The sequence below is a fragment of the Gossypium arboreum genome, chromosome 6, assembly GCF_025698485.1.
Source record: "Gossypium arboreum isolate Shixiya-1 chromosome 6, ASM2569848v2, whole genome shotgun sequence".
NCBI classification, from domain to species: domain Eukaryota; kingdom Viridiplantae; phylum Streptophyta; class Magnoliopsida; order Malvales; family Malvaceae; genus Gossypium; species Gossypium arboreum.
In genome coordinates this window covers 133,302,446-133,317,955 of record NC_069075.1, presented here as the reverse complement: position 1 = coordinate 133,317,955, position 15,510 = coordinate 133,302,446, and positions in this window count along the sequence as shown.

The following is a 15,510-nucleotide window of genomic DNA, read 5'->3' as shown; positions in this document are numbered from 1 at the left end:
CTCACACAAAATAGGAGGCTTGTCACATATTTCTATAAAGGTTTATCACCAAAACATCAAGCTATGTCGATATACAGGAAAGAAATGTTGGTTGTTCTTATAAAAGTAAAAAATAACACTCTTACATTGTAAAAAGGCACTTCATTATACAAGAAAGAAATCTTGTTGAATCAATAAGATATCACGCCAGTACAACAATTATGGGTGGCAAAAATGATAGGTTACAAATTTGAGGTGAAGTATAAAAAGAGGGTTTCCAATATATATTTGATGCATTGACAAGGAATCTTGAAAATCAACCTATTCTTATGGCTATTTCCGTGATGCATATTGACTTTCTAAAAAAAAATTCAAGATTTATAACAACTTAATCCTTATTTGCAAAAGTTGACCATTGACTTAAGTAACAACTCTAGTACTACTTTGAAATACACTTGAAGCTATGGGTTGTTGAGAAGGAAAGGAAAAATCATGCTTGGTAACCAACACGACTTGAAGCATTAACCTATTGATTACTTCCCTGTTTGCCCAAAAAGGACATTCAAGAGTAACACCAACTATATAAAGGCTTATCTTCTAACTTGTATTGGAAGAGGATAAGAAAGGATGTTACGAGGAGAATTCAGAGGGTTTAGTTTGCCAACAACAAAAGCATGACATAGCTACTAGTCCCAACTTTTTGAAACCTTTACCTATTTCGAAAAAGGTATGCAGAAAATTAGCATAGAATTCGTAATGGTGTAACCAAATCTATCAATTTTGATACTATTATGGTGCTAGTAAGCAAACTCTTAAAATATGCATTATGGTGCTAGTAAGCAAATTCTTAAAGTATTCATACTCCATTGCCTTATCCCACTCATATATAGCTTGAACTATGCATGATACATTCATTTCTCGATTAGATTTTCAAACTACATGGAATGTCATAGAGCATTGTTTCAGACAAGGACAATGTTTTCATTAGTCACTTTTGGCAAGATCTCTTCAATTATTTTGGGACTGAAGCTTTCAACTTTGTATCATCCTCAAGATTAATGGTCAATCTGAAGAAGTAAGTCGTTACTTAGAAACTTATTTGAGGTGTATGATAAGAGAGAAGCCTTGAAAATGGTATAAATGGTTACCATTAGTTGAATATTGGTACAAGACCTTAAACCACTCCTCCATACGTACATGACCATATGAGTTGGTCTATAACATCCTAATACCCAACCTGATTATTGGGTCCGAATTACGAGATGTCACATTTGTTTCCGGAGCAATTACCAATGAATAGACCACAAATTAATCATTAATCATTCAATCATGTCAAAACACATGCATATCAGGATACACAATTAAATCCAAGCCTTAGTCGATCTTACTAAAGCTTTTTTTTTTTATTCGAGCATGAAATAAGACCAAATTGCAAGGTTTCCAAAATTTTAGAATAGGTATTGATACCCTAACCAAGTACTGATACCGATTTGAACTTTGATGTTTGGAGGAAATGAATAAAAATCAATAGTATCGATACTTCACATAAAGTATCGATACCTTTCTCAAAGTATCAATACTTTATTGTGATATTGATGCCATTTTAAGATTCGATGTTTGAAAAATTAAAGAAAAATCACTAAGTACCAATACACACCTAAGGTATCGATACTTTTTGGAAAATTTCCAGAATTTACATTTAGTACCTACTTCATTTCCAACCATTATCAAGCCATACCAAGACATAACCAATTCATTTCCAACTCATACCTAAACATACACAATTGTTCACATTTATCCTTCAAACATTCACCAATTCAAGCACTCGTTAAACATACCATTTTTACCTACTAAAAACCACAATCAAACACCAACTTTATATCAACATGATACATACCAAAAGTATATGCAAAACACATGCAATTAACCTTATACATCCTCTTACACCATTTCCTTTACCAAAACATATCTCAATCTCATATTTTAAAACATTCACTTTTTGACTAACTAAATTATTATTTTATCATTATAACCTAACCAACTTAAGTACCTCACTCCAATTTCATCCACACACATTTATACATGTATGCATATCTAATTCAATCATTCAAATCATTTAGCATACTCATCTAATTCACTAAATTCAATCGCCTTTATAACATTTCCTTCCATACCAAGCAACTTTCAAGCCTATTTACAAGTTTCCCTCATTTGACGAAAAGCATATATCATCATAATAACATATAAAAGCACATAACATAGTTTGTACAAAAATGACTTGTACCAAAATTACTCAACCTAAGTACATGCCCTTTTATCACAAAATAAAATTGATATGATCTTTGTTGAGTCTGGGATTGATGATTGGATGCTAAGATGATAAACCATAATACATACATATTTTTATCCCATACTTGGTATATTTTTGGATGATTATCATAAGTTTTAGTGAATTTGATGCTCCTAATCCTTTAAGTTCATGTTTTATACTTAGGTGAGCATAGAAAGGCGAAAAGAGCAAGAAACGAGCCAAAAACGGAAAATTTGGGCTTATCTCAGTATTCCACAAAGGTCTAGGTACTTCCACACGGGTAAATCACATGCTCGTGTGAGGCACACGGTCAGGATACACGCTCGTGTGTCATGGCTATGTCGACTAAAACCCAACTCAGAATTACACATGACCTGAGCACCTTCACACGGAAGTGTCACACGGCCGTGTCCCAATCGAGCCAAGTCTGATTCTACTCGAAAAAAGGCTAATTTTGAGGGTTTTAAAGCATTCCAAAGTCTATATAAACACCCTAGAAGAGGATTAAAGAAGGGATGGAGAGTAGAAGGCAAAAAAGACTCAAGGATAGCCATCGGAATCAGCTCGAAAGCAGGATTTACTTCAAAACTAAATATCTCCATTCAATTTCCTTAGAAGTTCTTTGGGTTTTTTTATGTTTTGTTGTTTTCCCAATTTTGAGATGTTTTCCATTATTATGAACTAAACTCCCTAAATACCTAAGGGAGATGAAACCTAAGATGAATCTTATTAGTATTCGAATTATATGATAAATACTTGTTCTTGTTCTTAATTGTGAGTTTTAATCCCTGCTTTAATATTCCAGGATATTAATTTAGGTTTTTTATATGCTTATTCAGTGGAGCAAAAGTCCATGTTTAAGAGTAGATCATTCATAATTAAGTAAAGTTGCATGCAATCCTAGAGATAGGACAACATAAGTCTGTCAGATTAAAGTCAAATCTAATAAGGGAATCCATAGATCGAGTTAATGCGACAATAGGGGTTTTAATTAGAAAGAGATTTCGATTAATCAACCTAGATTCAGTTGTTTTTAGTCTCGAGAGAGATATTAACATAAATCAGGGATTTCTACGGATTAAGTCAAGTGAATAAATCGTCTAATTCAGAAGTGATAAGTGAAGTCTAGGTGGATTCTTCCTCGGGTATTGTTTTCTCCATCAGTTTTTTAAAAAGTATTTTCCAACTTTAATCTCTGTCGTAATCTTAGTTAATTAGATAATTAGTTTTAGTTAAAAAAACATCCTTTAATTCTTAGGCTAAATAATAAAAAGATAGTAATTACTAGTACTTTTAGTCCTTCTGGATACGATATTTTCGGTCTCACGATAACTATACTACTGTTCGACGGGTACGCTTGCCTTAGTCAAATTTTTTAGTTAGTTTAGAGACCATCATAAGCCGATATACGAAATCATGAACATGACCTAACCTGCACACGGAAAACAAAATCGTACGCTGAGTAATAAACTCAGTGCAATTTCTATAATCCAATTAATAAAATGCACATTAAAATCTAGTACAATATATAAATGATATGTTATTTAAAACAAGCATTAAATAACATGTCATAATAAATATACATATATAGATACATCACTATACCATTTGAATCATTCCATTCATGTTTAACTACTAGTATATGAGTATAACGCATTAATACTGCATATTCCGAATCAAATTCGGTTGCTTTAACATAATTCCATTCCTATCTTCCAGATTTATGAATCCAGTGTACATAATCTTTCACAATAGCAATCATTTTGTATATCAAATTCATTTCACATTTTAATTCCCTATCAACCTAACTTGGACTAGAATGGATACACAAATCCAACCAACATACCAATTTGGCACCTAGTGCCTCATCGGACAATTCCGAACATAACTCAATTTCAAATTCAAATTTTTCATTTCATCAACCAATCATCAATATATATAACTATCAGCATAAATCATCCCAATATGAAGTCAATTTTACGTTTACACTAAGATACAATATTTTCAAATCTATTCAATTTAGTCTTTTATCTCAAATAACAACCAACTCATATCAATTCGACTCGATTTATGAAATTAAGCTCACCTCATAATCTTACCATGCAAAACAGAATCTATACATGCAACAATTGAAGTGGTTTAAATTATAGAAATACAAACCAAAAGCTCGCATAACTCATTGTCGACTATCGCATTTTCTTTCTCTTTCGACTGTCCTACATCACTCGTCATCGACTCTTATCTTTTTTAGTTACGAGTGATAATTCAGTAATAGTACAATAACAAATTCTATCCAAATCACATTCAATTACAAAATCATACATATTTTTCAAATTATTCAATTTAGTCCTTAAAACTGAAATAACCATAACTTTCAAATTTCAGCTCTGATTTCAATCTCATCGATTATAATCCCTCTACTATCAATTTCTATCAAACTTTTATAACAATTTTTTCAATTTTTCAATTTATTCACTTTAGTTCCTATGTTACAAAACTAACATTTAAAATTTACAAAGTAGTCATTTCTCACATCTGAGCTCAAAATTTAACAATTTAACACCAAAACTTCAATAAATCAACAATAACAACTTTTGAAAATTTTAACAGTTTTGCAAAATACTATACGAGCTAGCTAAATCAAGCTCTCGTGATCTAAGAACTATAAAATTTACAAGAAACAGACTTGAATTACCTTAAAAATTTAGAACCAAATGGCAAAAGTTTTCCAAGGATTTTCTTCTCTTAAAGTTTCGCCCAAGGTAGAAGATGAATAAAATATTACAATTTTTTTCTTATTTTTTTCTTATATAATTAGATTAATGATTAGTTAAATATGTTTTAATTAATTTAAACATTAGCATAACTAATATAATCATATTATTAATCAAAATTGATGGAGGATGTCACATCATCCACCGCCATTCATTATATAATGGTTTATTTTCCATTTTAGTCCTTTAACAATTTAAAAATTTATAGCGATTTATTGGACCAAATTTTAATATATTTCTATATTAACCTTGTAAATATTACTATTTAATATTTATAAGTTCAGTTTATGAAAACGAGATCTCGAAACTGTATTTCTCAACACCATTAATTTTCGAGTCGTTACATGATTATGACTACCTTCCCCCTTACATACTCCTTATTTACCTAGTGATTTCTTAGCTTTTGTTAGATTAAAGCTTTCAATTAAGTAACATATTAAATTAAAATCAATTTTATATTTAATATATAAAAATTTAAACAAAAAGCATGGAATAACTTTAAAAATTAAAAGGTTAAGAGTAAAAGAATAATTCATCTAAATTATAAATAAATGCTTCAAATGGAAGGTACCATATGTCAAAAAAAGTACTATAAACGTGACTATTTATTAACCTCGTATTGTTATAGTATATATATATATATATATATATATGATGTTTTAGAAGGGTTTTGGGTGTTCATCTATTCATGCATCTTTTTTATTGTTATTTTATAAATATCTTTGATTTATTTAGTGTTATTTAAATCAGTTTGTTAGATTGAAAACCAACAAAAGTGTCAATTTAAAAGTGAAAAAGATTGATTAATTTGTGAATCCATATAAATTCGATTATTGGAATTTTTTTTTTTTCCAATACAAAATCTCCTTTCCCTTGTGAATTTCGATTATTCACTTCTTCTTCTTCTTTGTTGAAATTATAAATATAAATATAGAAAACAATAAATGTAGTAAATAATTCGTACTAATTGCATTAAATACATTTTGAGCCTATCACTGGGCACACATAGGGTTCAAAAAAACATAAACTGAGAAGGGCTCGTATCCTTGGGCCTTGAATTCGGTTTTAGCACTAGAATTGTAAACTGGACCTCACATTTTGACGCCTGTACTGGTTTTGATTTCAGCATCAACCATTGCACCTAACTTGATTTGGGCCTTCTTGGACCGTAATTAGACCTTGACTGATCCAAATTTTAAAGTTTATGAAAATTGGTTTAATTTTTAATTAATTATCAACTTAAAAACAAAATAAAAATAAAATTGGATTATTAATCAATTTCTCCATTTTTTTCAGCAACCTCTAAAGACCAAATATTAATATTTAAATATTCACGCTCCTCTGGCCAGCTTTTTATTATTACAAATAATTAAAAAATTTACCTGCTTATTGCGTTTAATTTTGATAAATTCTTAAATAAAATGTCATTAATTTTAAGTTTATTATTTAATTTTTAATTAGTTGTAAAAGAAAAGTCAAAAAGTAAAAACTGTTAGAAATTGGGCTGACGTAAAAGTTTTGGATCAAAAAATCAGTTGAAGGACCATGATATAATTTTGAGAACTTTATTTTGGGATTTCTTTGTAAATGAAATTTTACTTTTAATTTATGTTTAGGATAATATTTTAATTTTTAATGTTTTATCTTTTAGCATTTTAGTAATTTTTTAACTCGAACTCAAACCCAAACTATAAATTTTGAATTCGAACCCTAAACTTGGCCTTTTAATTCAATATTTAGGGTTTTGAGTTTAAAGTTTAATGTTTGAGTTTAGAGTTTAGGGTTAAAGTTTAAGGTTCAAGGTTTAAGATTCAAGTTTTGAGTTCAAGGTTTAGATTACAAAATTACCAAAATTATGTATCAATTATATAAGATAGGGACGCCACGTCATCATATATTCCTTTTCAATTATTTAATGACATTTCAGCATGTCATTAATACATCATTTTGGTAATTTTTTTAAACCAAACTCGGAACCTTGAACTCAAACCCAAACTTTGGGTCCTAAACCCTAAACTTTGAACTCTAATATTGAACTTGGCCTTTTGATTAAGGATTCAATGTTTAAGATTCAGGGGTCGAGTTCAAGTTGAAAGTTTAAAATTTTAAGTTTAAGATTTAGGGTTCAAGTTTCAATGTTTGGGTTCAATGTTTAGAGTTCGGGTTAAAAATATTACTAAAATTATATAATAATGACAAGAAAAATATTATTAAAATACTATTAAATAATTAAAAAGAGTAACATCCTATTTTTACCATCCTTTCTCTTGAATTTATAATTAGAATGGATGACAATAGAAAAACAAATAAAATAAGCACTATCATGGAATGAAGCAGTGATTTCTGTGACATAAATGTAAAATAATCAAGAACTAAAATAATAGAATAAAAGTTAAATTATCTCTGTTGAAACCATTTTTTTAAAAACGGGAAATCGACTTTTGAAAACAAAAAGTTGGGAGTCGCCACCAATCGTTTTTAATAGGGTGTGATTGGATCACCTCAAAACACAGTCGTTTTTAATAAATAAATAAATTTTTCAAAACAACGATTTTGGTCTGCGAAAATAGAAAACCGGTTCGGGAGTCAGTTACGTACGAGGAAGGATTAGCACCCTCGACACGCCCAAAATTGGTACTTGACTGATTATTTAGTGTCTTAACGTCGAAAATTAAAGATTTGGACAGAGTTTAAAACGCGATCCTCCTTTTATTGGCTTTTAAAACATTTAGGTAAGTCAAATGTGTATTAAAGACCATCTCACCTCAAGGTAAAACATTACATCCAGCACGTTAGGACACAACATTTTTGACCCTCAATTGTGAGCTTACCTTTAAAACGTGCGCTTTAGCCTTAAGAGGATATTCGAATATTCAAGACAAACAAAGAAAGCGAAACCCAGTACGTTAGGGCACAATTCTTCGAATTCTTTAAATACCGAACATTGCCCTTATTTTGAAAATTTTTTGAGAGTGAACTGGTAAGAGGATATTCGAATATTCAAGACAAACAAAGAAAGCGAAACCCAGTACGTTAAGGAACGATTCTTCGAATTCTTTAAATACCGAACATTGTCTTTATTTTGAAAAATTTTGACAGAAGATCAATGGATAAATGAATTAAGGACATAGATTTTTTTTGAAATGATGATAATAGACAACATGAAAATAATAATATGAGAATAATGCCAACCATATATAAATAATAAAAATAATAATAATAGTAATTAATAGAAATAATTAATAAAACAACAATAATAGTAAATACAATAATGTAATAAACATTGTGCTAATAGTATTAATAATAATATTAAAAACATGATGATAATAACAAAAAATATGTTGACGACAACATTAAATATGGGGATAATAGTAAAAAAATAAAATTAGAATAACAATGTTAAATTAGTAATAGTGAGAAATAGTAAATAATAATAATTTGATATAAAAATGGTAACCGATAATAAACAATGGTATAAAAAATAATATAAAAAGTCTATGTATAATAGAAATTTATATTTAAAATAATTAACTTCGCTTAAATATATATATATATATATTTACATAATAAATATATAATAATAAATAAATAATATAATAATATGAAACATAACTCAAATTAATTAAATTAATAGAAAATAAAAAAAACAAATATAGAAATAATGAGAATAAAGCTCAAATTAATTAATTTAACAGTAAAATAACAAAAATAAAAAAGGGGTTAAATTGAATTAAAAATGAAAACTTTGGGGCCAAATCAGAAAGGAAATAAAATCAGAGGTAAACTCCTTCTCTTTTCCCTTCTTTCGTTTGTGTAAAGAAAAAATGTAAACGCCAAAGTAAACAAAATTGAATAATATAAAAAGTTACCTTAAAATTTTGATTTGTATTCTCTTTGATTTCGTATGTGTGTTCTCTAAAAAATTCCTCCAAAAATCCTCTAAAAATCCTCTCCAAAATCCCCCCTCATACAATAGTTTTTCCTTGGCTTTTATAGCCAAATTTTACAACTTATAACAAGTAGGGTGATGGAGGTAGTGGGGGTGATGGAGGTAGTGGACGGTTTAGTAGGGTGTGGGGGTGATGGAGGTAGTGGATGGTTTAGTAGCGTGATGGAGTTAGTGTTCGGTTTAGTGGGGTGTTTAATTTGGGCTGGTTTGATTGGGCCCGAGCAGAAATTTGGTCCTACAATCTCGTTCTAACAACATGGTGAAAGAAAAGGTTTATGTAAACATATATATTGATAGAAAATTTACTAGTTTTCTTATCTTTTTGGGGTTTGATCTTTGCTCTCTCAATATATTCTTAGTTATTTATTTAAAGTATTTATTCAAGTAAATTGATGCTAAATGGCATTAACCCCATTAGCAGCTTTGGGTTTTTTTTAGTTCCATTTGAGAAATAAAAATGCAAAGAAATAGTAAAATAGACATCATTCTTATTTGAATATTACTATGCATTATCTGTAACAAAGTGTTAAATTATTATCTATACATACGGTGTGATAGCCCTAATTTGACCCTAGTCGGAAAGTGGTTTCGGGACCACAAAACCGAGTTATAAAAATAATTAACCGTTATATTCTATGCTTATTATATGTGTAAATGCATTTGTGAAAGTCTCATGCTTTGATTTTGTCATTTGTATGTGAAATTTTAATAAGGGACTTATGTGAGATATTTGTGAAAAGTAATAGGTAAATTTTAAAGTGATCTATTAATGCATAATGTCAAAAAGGTGGACTTGCATGTCAATTACTCATTTTTTGGTTAGTGGCCGCCATGATATGATTAATATATATATTATGTAATTTTATAATAACAATTTAATTCACAAAATGAAATAATGAATAAAGAATAATATCATGGGGTTAGTGGGAGGAGAAACCAAAGTAGGTTCATTTTGCCCTCCATTGCCGTAGCTTGAAGCAAGGAAGAAGAAAGGATTTTTATTTGATTGTTCAGCTTAGATGATGGTTAGAATGAGGTAAGTATTATGCCATTCTTGAAAATTTATGCATAATTGAGATGATTAGTTGAATTCTACCTATTCCATGGATTAAATTTAGTCTATTTGGAGGTTTGAAATTCGGCTAGAAGCTTGAAATTTTAGTTGAAGCTTTGATGTCATTAGATAGGAATATTATGTTGGATGTGTTAAGTTACTTGTTATTTTAACTTAAAGGTTGAGGTTAGTATTTGGTTTGTTAAATATGCCGAATGTGGATTTAGGGAGAAAAAAAAATATAGGTAATCGGTCATGCTATATTCTTGAAAAAAAAATTGTTAAATGCTTCATATGTTATATAAATGAGCTTGTAAGTGAATTTGAAGATTTGGAAAATTGTGGATGAGAAGTGCCGAATGTGATTTTTGGGTGTCACTTAAGGGATAAAAATATGGTGGCTTGAGTTTAGTAATATTCGGCCATATGTAATGATATAATGAATTTGGTATATCCGGTTATATAGGTTAGTATTTATGGAGTGTTCCAATTGAACTTGTAATTTCGACCACATAGGTATTTATATAGATATAAATATATATTTGTAAAGATATGTTTGATATTGCATATTCGGCTAAATAAGTGATGATGGTATATGAAGTTAAATGTGGTTTTGTAAGCCTGTATAGATGTGTGAAAGTATATTTATAATGATATTTGGCTTTGGAAGTGGTTTGAAAACTTGCAAAATGCTAATCTTATAAGTATTCAGCCAAATAGGTGGATATGATAATCATGTGTGGTTATGGAATTGTTAAGTTAAAATTTATTATTCATTGATTTAGTAAATTAGCTTATGAAATTCGAATATGCAAGGTAATAAGTTAGTAAAATGTTCCTTGATAGTTTTCATCTATTATATGGGGATAAATGTAGTTGTTGATTATAACCTAGTAATATGTTCGATTGTGTATTAGTAGGGCACATGTATGATGTTTAAATAGCTAGTTAGTAAGGTCATTTGTACCTTAAAATATGTGATATACATGTATTAAATTAAATTGCTTAATTGATAAGTAATTGAATAAATCTATTTGTTTTAAATCAAGCTCAAAAGCAAAAATGGTCGAAATCAGATAAGGGAAAAGAGAAAGCAATCGACTAGTCTATCCATAACCGTTCAAATATATCCGAGGTAAGTCTTTGAGTAATAGAACTTAGCTTATGATTTGATAAAATCATGATATATAAGGATAATATATAAATTGTGACCTAATGTTTCTACTTGAATTAAGTAGTGAGATAAGTAATTTGTACATATGACTTGTATCCGAATGGTTATAGAAATCATGTTGGATAGTGAAACGAAATCGGGTTCTTTGTATGTGGCTATTGAGCCGAAAGTGAAATTATTGATAAGCATGTTGTGCTTGTGTTCTAGCAAGGTAAATGAAATGCTAATGTATTATGATATATATATATATATGTGAATGATAATTGAGGATTTTAACCGGGCTAAGACCTGCAGGCCTTGTGTGAGATATATATCCGGGCTAATTCCCGAAGGCGTTTGTACTGGTGTTATATCTGGGCTAAGTCCCGAAGGCATTTATGCAGGTGTTATATCCGGGCTAAGTCCCGAATGCATTCATGCTGGTGTTATATCTGGGCTAAGTCCCCGAAGGCTTTGTGCTGGTATTATATCCGGGCTTAAAGTCCTGCATGCTTTGTGGTGGTGATTGAATTTGGGTTTTAAACCTAGCAGACTTAATGCAGATGATTGGAGTAAGATTTTGATTTCGAATGTTCATAGTAAACTACCATTGAATGTGTTCAATACATTAAGTTGGTCAGGTATGTATTATATACTTTTATATGTTAGATTGATCGGAATTGAATCATGAATGCGAAATGAGAAGTATATGTAAAAATCTCATATGTGTATGTGTGTATTCGGTTATGGTGAAAGGTTATATGAGATTGATTTGGTGATATACATGCTAAATAATATGAATGCAAGAATGGGTAACAAATCCGCTTAGGACAGCAGCAGTAATGTGAATTCGAAAAATCACCATAAATTGTGGGAGTTGAGTTAGAAGCTGAACAAATTATGTCATGAAATCTTAATGAGTCTAGTTTCGTATAAAAGAAACCGTGTGAGCAAAAGAATTTCCAATAATGAGATATTTGAAGTGGCGTGGAATAGAGTCAAAATGACTTCGAGGTCCCCTATTCTGTTTTCAGAAAATCATTATAAATGGTACAAAAATGGTTATAAGATAAAATTTATATTCTTAGACTCCTAAATGAGTCTAGTTTCAAATGAAATAAACGATAACATATTTCAAATTCTGTATAATGAGAAATTTGATTCGTAGTGAAGAGTGGTCAGAATAGTCAAACAGTGAAACAGGGGAAACTTCAATAAAAATCTGGTATTGATTGGTCAAACCAAAAATTCTTAAAATTTGATGGATGGAAGATATATGAGTCTATTTTCAGCGAAAATTAACGGCACTTGATTTGGAGTTTCTTATCTCCAGTTATAAATAATTTAGTGACTGTTGCTTAGGAAGACAACTTGTAGCGAATTTGTGATTTTGTTGCAAAAATGGTTAAAACTTGTTAATGACATGCTTTTCGAGTTCTTATGATCTTATTTGTGATTTCAATATTTGGTTTAAATTGAGTTCAGATTCAAGTGAGGTGAATTTGCTAAATATGTATTATGTTCATGGATACTTGGCCAAAATGGCAATTATCTAGGAATGATTTCTTGAAAATTTGAAATAATCGATCTATAAATAAATTAATTGTTTGCATTGCTTAAAACTTACGAAGCATTGAAGCTTACTCCGTGTTCTCTTTTCCATTTCTTATAGGTTTATACTTTAGCTCGAGTTGGAAGGGTCGGAGATATCATCACACTATCGAGTCATTATGTGAGTTGAGAAGATTGTATATCATCATGGTTTAAGGCATGTCTAGGATAGACTATAGGTAGAATGATATTTCGACTTTGTATACATTATAGCCATGCGAAGATGGCTTGCTCATTTTGTTTAGAGAAGCCTTATAATTGAACTAATGTGGTGAAATGTTTTAGTTATAACTTGACAGTAGTTAATTTGTTATTAGATATTCGGTTATGTTTTGATAGTGAGTCATTTTGGAAATTTATAAGAGCTCTTATGGAATGTTTGCATTGTTGATTATTTACGTCTGGTAAGTATCTTTGACCTTATAGAAGTTTTGTTCAGTCAAGTAATACCTCATAACCTTATTCTGGCAACGGATACGGGTTAGGAGTGTTACATACGGTCCCTCAAAAGGCCTCGATGATTCTTTTAGGATCCAAAATTAAAGAAACAGAAACATGGTGAATGACTTTTGATAATTTGACGTGGAACTCGATTGCTACAGTCTGCTTCTAATAACGACTTTAACTCGTTGATCCATCTTCCATCAAATCATCTATTTCATATGTTTAAAACGAAAATATTATATAGAAAAAAAGAGTACGAATTATTGAATAACAATAACAATCAAATTTACTTCAACTAATTTAGTTTGTTGAGTCAATTTTTGAAATTCAAGTCTTTAATATAAACAATCTTTTCATTATATAAATCTCTATATGGAATTTTAGCATGGAAATTCTCCAACAGAACGGTGACTCATTTTATAACAAAGACTACCCCCGAATATCAAGTATAACTTCAAAATGTTGGAAAAGATTGGACATAACAAGTCTGAGTAGTTTTTAAAAACTGCGTCTTCCTAGAAGCGTTTTAAAAAGTTTTTGGGCCTGGGATGTTTGAAAATATCTCAGGATTCATGAGATGTTTGAAAATTATCATAGCCACCTCAGCTGAAAACGCGTCTTATAAGGTGCATTTTCTTCCTTCCAATTTTCAACCCTATCCTTAACTTGTGAAAAAAATTCAGAATCCAGGATAAATTTCAGACATTTTGCAAATCCCGGGATAATTTTTAGACATCTCGGGCCAACATTGTTTTTTTTTTTTCAGTTCGCTCCTCTCTAGTTGCCTATATAAAGGGGGTTTTGCTCCCCCAATTCCATCAATTCTCTCGACCAAAAACTTTTTTCTTATTACAAAATGAAAAATTCTCTCATAAATTGTTTTTTTTTAGTGTTGAAATTTTTGGATGGAATGATTAAATTGTGTTTGTGTTTGAGGGAGACAGTGTGATAGTTTTAAAGTTTGCTTGAGTTCACGATGATGCAATGGCGCTCGGAGACCCACACATTTCATTTTCTGTGTCAAGATGGAACCATCGCCTAAGAAGCCTATCACATTGCAACTCAGGCTCCCAATTCATGGTGGTTATACGGTCACGAGTTGAAGTATAATTAAGGCTTCTAGTTGATACTGGTCATGCGGTCACGGGTTGAAGTATAACTCAGGATCCAATTAATGGTGGTTATACGGTCACGATTCGAGTTTCGTGATACTTGAAAAGGCTGCTTTATAATCCTGGCACATAAGTTTAAGATCATAATCATAGGGAAAACTAAGGGGCTTTTCAGTATGATTAACTTATTCTTTTTCTCCATCTCCATCAAAGACAGTATTGTCAACCTCTCTCTTATCCAAAACCGGTAATCGAGTTGGATGCAAAAGGACTCTCAAGGTGGAGCGATTGTGACAGATGAGAAAAGCTGAAGGTCCTTTCGGGTCGACAATGATTGTTGTGATTAAATAACTTATTAATAACTACAACTGTTGCCTCACCAACTCAAGCTTTAGCTTCTTTCCATCGCCACCATCGCTCGCCCCCTAAGAGTCCTATTGTATCCAACTTTGTTGTAGGTTTCGGACAATAGGGAGGTTAAGGATACTGCTTTTGGTAGAGATAAAAAAAATATTAAATTAATTAGACTGGAAAACCCTATAATTTTTCCCTATTATTATGGTCTCAACTTTATGTATGGGGTTTATAAAGCATTCTCTTCCGGTATTATGAAAGTTGAACATGTGACCACATAACTACTGTCAATTGGCCTCTCGAGTTATACTCCAACATGTGATTGCATAACCAATGTCAAATGGGCTCCCGAGTTATACTCCAATCTGTGATCGCATAACCACCGTCAACTAGAAGCCCTAATTATATTTCAACGTGTGATCCTATAAACACCGTGAACTCGGAGCTTGATTTGCAATGTGATGGGCTTCTAAGGCAATGGTTCCATCCCGACACGACAGATAAAATGTGTGAGTCTTTGATTTCTATCGCATCATGGTGAGCTCGAATATACCTTAAAAATATTATAATGTCTACTTCAAATACGAACACAAATAAATCTTACCCCCAACTTTCCAACACACACAATTTAGGAGAGAGAAATAAAAAAACACGTCTAGCAAAGCACAATTTCAACAACCTCAGTATAAAATACGTCTTCCTAGACGCATTTTTTATTTCTATTTCAAAAAATTACCGATTTCCTTAAAAATCACTAAAATCAACATAT